Source organism: Amblyraja radiata, chromosome 13, assembly GCF_010909765.2.
Source record: "Amblyraja radiata isolate CabotCenter1 chromosome 13, sAmbRad1.1.pri, whole genome shotgun sequence".
Lineage (NCBI taxonomy): Eukaryota > Metazoa > Chordata > Chondrichthyes > Rajiformes > Rajidae > Amblyraja > Amblyraja radiata.
In genome coordinates this window covers 52,324,257-52,330,169 of record NC_045968.1, presented here as the reverse complement: position 1 = coordinate 52,330,169, position 5,913 = coordinate 52,324,257, and the positions used below count along the sequence as shown (strand labels likewise).

At 40.3% G+C, this 5,913-nt stretch overlaps 1 long non-coding RNA gene across 2 annotated transcripts; it reads left to right on the top strand.

Moving 5' to 3' along the window:
- Positions 1-2,189: 2,189 nt before the first annotated feature.
- On the top strand, positions 2,190-5,470 carry LOC116980037. 2 transcript variants are annotated; one of them, XR_004413836.1, is made up of 3 exons: positions 2,190-2,247; positions 3,147-3,242; positions 5,439-5,470. It is a non-coding gene; the product is annotated as an uncharacterized LOC116980037 (long non-coding RNA). The 2 variants fall into 2 exon arrangements; XR_004413835.1 differs by lacking the exon at positions 5,439-5,470 and adding an exon at positions 4,344-4,385.
- The last annotated feature ends 443 nt before the right edge of the window (positions 5,471-5,913 follow it).

Below are 5,913 nucleotides of genomic sequence, written 5' to 3'. Positions count from 1 at the left end.
ACTCTGGGTGTTGTCAATGGCCCTCTGGAGCGCTTTCCTCTGAGCCGCTGTGCAGCTGGTGTACCATACGCATACACAGTATGTTAGGATGCTCTCAATGGAGCACCGATAAAAGGACAGCAGCAGTCTCAGAGTGATGTTATTCTTCCTGAGCACCCTCAGGAAGTGCAGTCTCTGCTGGACCTTTTTCAACAGCGCAGAGGTGTTCACGCTCCATGTCAGGTCCTCCTCAATATGGATTCCAAGGAAGCGGAAATCCGCCACCCTCTCCACACAGTCCCCTCTGATAATTAATGGTACCATGTCCGTTTTATTCTTCCTGAAGTCTATTATTATTTCCTTTGTCTTTAAGGTGTTGAGGAGCAGGTTATTTTCTCCACACCACACTGTCAGCTGCTCCGCTTCATCCCAGTAGGCGTACTCGTCCCCCCCGGAGACGAGTCCCACCGCCGTAGTGTCATCCGCAAATTTGACTATGGTGTTGTTGTGGTGGGCGGAGGTGCAGTCATGTGTGTAGATGGTGTAGAGCAGGGGGCTCAGCATGCAGCCCTGTGGAGAGCCGGTGCTGAAGCTGAGGGCCGTGGATGTGTGATGGCCCACTCTGACTCTCTGGCTGCGACCCGACAGGAAGCTATTTATCCACATGCAGGTGGAGTGTGGAAGTCCCAAGTCCCCCAGTTTGTCCACCAGTTTGTGGGGAAGGATGGTATTAAAAGCAGAGCTGTAGTCCACAAAGAGCATCCGCACGTAGCTCCCCCGCTGCTCCAGGTGGGACAGTGCAGCATGGAGAGCTGTGGCTACAGCGTCCTCTGTAGATCTATTCGCTCTGTACGCAAACTGGTGGGGGTCAAAGCTTCGGGGCAGGAGTGATGTGATATGACCCCGGACCAGTTTTTCAAAACACTTCATCACCACTGGTGTGAGTGCGACTGGCCGGTAGTCGTTGAGGCTGGAAATGTGGGGTTTTTTGGGCAAGGGGACTATGGTTGCGGACTTGAGACAGGGTGGAACAGTGGACTGGGCCAGAGACTGGTTGAAAATGCTCGTACAGACTCCAGCCAGCTGGTCTGCGCAGTCCTTCAGCATGCGTCCAGGGACGCCGTCGGGTCCAGTAGCCTTCCTTGGATTGAGGGCCCGCAGCGTGCGCCTCACCTCATGCTCCTCTATCTTGAGGGTTAGGCTGCTGTGGACCATATGGTGTGATGAGGCTGTCTCGGGTGGCTCCACTTCAAAGCGAGCAAAGAAGAGGTTCAGCTCCTCTGCCAACGAGGCATCACCTTCAGCAGCTCCAAGGTTGGTCTTGTAGTTGGTGAGATACTGGATCCCCTGCCGCACCTGCCTGCTGTTATTACTGTCCAGGTGGTCCTCTTTCTTCCTGCTGTAGTCTGATTTGGCGTATCTGATGCCTCTCTTCAGGTTAACTTGGGCCGTGCTGTATAAAGCCCTATCGCCAGACCTAAAAGCGGTGTTCCTCTCTTTTAACAGCCGCTGGAACTCCCGGTTCATCCAGGGCTTCTGGTTGGGGTAGACCCGGATGCGTTTGTCCACTGTGACCGTGTCCATGCAGTTTTTAATGTAACACAGTACACTGTCTGTGAATGCCTATTTGTTTGGAAAACTCTAGCAAATCCATTGCATCAGTTACCACTTACATGATCGCATGATGTTAATATGCATCATCAGATTAAACAAAAAATAATAAGCTTGAACATCCAGGTACATTTTACAAATGTAGCAATGAGAGTGCTGCCATATACTGATATTTCTCTGTATATGTGAAGATTCGACAATTTCTGCAACCACAGAAGAAAGCACATCCACAGACCAAAGTACAACGATGACCTCTTATACAACAGAATCAACATCAACAGAGACAGGTACCATATGCAGTATTACAACTTGTACTCCAAATCTGGGCAAATGACCAAGCTTGTCTTTGCAACCTTCCTTAGACTCAGACAGCAATTATGTCACACAGAATAGAAATAGTCTCTATGGCCCAATATGTCCAAGACACGGATGATCAGCCATTGAATTGAACTCTATTGGACAATGGCAGTTCCATATCACACTAATTCGTTTCACATGTTTAATTTTCACTGCTGCTCATTACATACTTTAGGAAACAAAAGAGTGTTTAATTCACTTTTAATTTCCATTGATGTCACATGTTTATTTCATTCTCAGAACCAAGCACAACAACTGCCACTGCATCGACTACGTCCGCCACCAGCAGCGAAACAACAGGTACGAGCATAATGCAGCACCAGGATTCACTGATCAAACTTTAAAAAGATTCATTGTTCATCAACACGTGACAATCAATAATGGGTCATAATCCATGACAGAACCCTATAGTTTATGTAGAAATATCATACAAGTAGTTAAAGTCAATAATGTGTCAGACAATTATTAATTTAACATTTCTATTATCATGGATGCTTCTTTGTTTGGAAAATATCAGTAGATCAAATGCACCAGTTACAACTGACATGATTGTATGTTGCGAATGCACATCATCAGAATAAAAAATAAAATAAATAATGTCAGTTTAGAACTGTACTCCAAATCTGGGCATGGGTAATTTGGAAATATTGATTAAACTTGTCAACCCCTCCTAGACTTAGAGAGTAATTATGTCAATCCGAATGAAAATAATCTCCACGGTCCAATATGTCCAATATGGTCAGCCATCGAAGCCAGCTCCATTTGCCCATGACGGTTCCAAATCACTCTAAACTTTCTAATCCATTCATCTGTACAAGTCTCTTTTAATTAATATAATTGTCGCAACCACTTCATATGGATGCTTGCCCCATATACCCATGTTCCTTGAATTCTAGGTAACATTACGTCTCATCAGTTATAAATTATGTTGGAATATCATGCAAGCAGTCAAATAAGCCAATAATGAAAGTCAAGCAATTATTCATTTATTATTTCTTAACATCATCGATGCTTATTCGATTTGGAAAGTAGTAGCAGATCCAATGTTCCAGTTACCACTTACATAATTGTACGATGTTAATATACGTCATCAGATTTTTTTTAAAAATAACATCTTCTTAGACATGCAGGGACATTTTATGTGTAGTCATGAGTATGCTGCCATGTATTTTGACTGATATTTCTCTGCATATGTGAAGATTCAACAATATCTACATCCACAGAAGAAAGCACATCCACAGACCAAAGTACAATGATGACCTCTTATACAACAGAATCAACATCAACAGAGACAGGTACCATAAGTCATATCTAGTACACCAGATTTGGGCAAGGGAAATTCTGAAATAATGGTTAAACTTTTCTTCTCAACTCCTCTTCGACTCAGAGAGTAATTGTGTCACACAGAATGAAAATAGTCGCTGCGGCACAATATGTCCAAGCCACAGTTGATCAGCCATTGAAGCTAGCCCCACTTGCCCGCGGCGGTTCCATACTACTCTAAAATGTTCCAATCCATGCACCTGTCCAAATTTCTTTTAAATAATATTATTGTTCCTGCCTCAACCACTTCATCTGCATGCCTGCTCCATACAACCATTACCTCTAACCTTAAATCAGTGCCCTACAATACTAGATACACAACCTGGGTAAAGACTCTGTTCATTAATACTTCTATTTCAACATGATTTACACAAATCTATCAGATCAACCTTCATCCTCCTTCAATCCAAGAAATAAAGTAAAGCCTGCCCAACATATGTGTGCTGGTCAGCTCTTATACTGGTTATATCCTCAAACATATTGCAGTTTTGTACAAAGTGCTGGCCTTGAAAAACAATACTTAAATGAACTAGCGACATTCCAGATAACTAGGGATATTAGGAATAGTTATTGACTTGTACAAAAAAAGATTTCAGCTGATTGGTCAGAAAGGGCAAGATTATTTAGGTAACCATGGAGAGAGAGAATGATAAATCTAACCGATAATGCTCAGTCAAATTTGCATGCACAACTTCAGTATTTTGTGCCGTAATGTGGTGACAAATCAAAGCAGAATACTGAGAACAAAATTATATTAAGTAATTTATCGTAATTCGTTGGTATCTTCGGAAATCAAATTGTTATCCATACAATTATTTGTTGCGTTCTTGATAACATTACATCTCATCAGTTATAGTTTATGTAGTTCATTTTTAATATCAAGGATGCCTATTTGTTTGGAAATCACTAGCAAATCCATTGCATCAGTTACCACTTACATGATCTCATGATGTTAATAAGCATCATCAGATTAAACAAAAAGTAATAAGCTTGAACATCCAGGTACATTTTACAAATGTAGCAATGAGAGTGGTGCCATCTATTTAAACTGATATTTCTCTGTATATGTGAAGATTCGACAATTTCTGCAACCACAGACCAAAGTACAACAATGACCACTTATACAACAGAATCAACATCAACAGAGACAGGTATCATATACAGTATATCAACTTGTACTCCAAATCTGGCAAATGATCAAGCTTGTCTTGTCATCCTTCCTTAGACTCAGACAGCAATTATGTCACACAGAATTGAAATAGTCTCTATGGCCCAATATGTCCAAGACACGGATGATCAGCCATTGAATCAAGCTCTATTTGACAATGGCAGTTCCATAACACACTAATTTATTTCACATTTTATTTTTCATTGCTGCTCATTACATACTTTAGGAAACAAAAGAGTGTTTAATTCACTTTTAATTTCCATTGATGTCACATCTTTATTTCATTCTCAGAACCAAGCACAACAACTCCCACTGCATCGACTACGTCTGCCACCAGCAGCGAAACAACAGGTACGAGGATAATGCAGCACCATCAGAATAAAAAATAAAATAATTAATGTCAGTTTAGAATTGTACTCCAAATCTGGGCATGGGTAATTTGGAAATATTGATTAAACTTGGCTTGTCAACCCCTCTTAGATTTAGAGAGTTATAGTGTCAATCAGAATGGAAATAATCTCCACAGTCCAATATGATCAGCCATTGAAGCTAGCTCCATTTTCCCACGACGGTGCCATATCACTAAACTTTCTATTCCATTCATCTGTCCAAGTTTCTTTTGAATAATATAACTGTTCTTGTCGCAACCACTTCATATGCATGCTTGCCCCATATACACATGTTCCTTGAATACAAGGTAACATTACATCTCATCAGTTATAATTTATGTTAGAATATCATGGAAGCAGCCAAATAAGCCAATAATGAAAGTCAGGCAATTATTAATTTATTATTTGTGAACAACATCGATGCTTATTCGTTTTGGTAAATAGTAGCAGATCCAATGTACCAGTTACCACTTACATGATTGTATGATGTTAATATGCATCATCAGATTAAAAAAATACCTTCTTCTTGAACACCCAGGGACATTTAGGAAAGAAAAAAGTATTTAATCCACTTTCAATTTCCATTAATCTCATCTTTATTTCATTCTCAGAACCAAGCACAACAACTGCCACTGCATCGACTACATCTGCCACCAGCAGCGAAACAACAGGTATGAGGATAATGCAGCATCAGGATTCACTGATCAAACTTTAAAAAGATACATTATTGATCAACACGTGACAATCAATAATGGGTCGTAAGCCATGACAGAAATATAGTGATAACTCGAGTAGAATATTGTTGCCTAGCATCTGGAATTCACTTTGAAAAGTAGTTGCCATTGTAATCTACCCTATAGTTTATATAGAAATATCATATGTAGTCAAAAAAATCAATAATTTAAGTCAGACAATTTTTAATTGAACATTTCTATTATCGTGGATCCTTTTTTATTTGGAAAATATCAGTAAATCAATTGCACCAGTTACAAATTATATGATTGTATGTTGCTAATACACATCATCAGAATAAAAAATAAAATAATTAATGTCAGTTTAGAACTGTACGCCAAATCTGGGCATGGG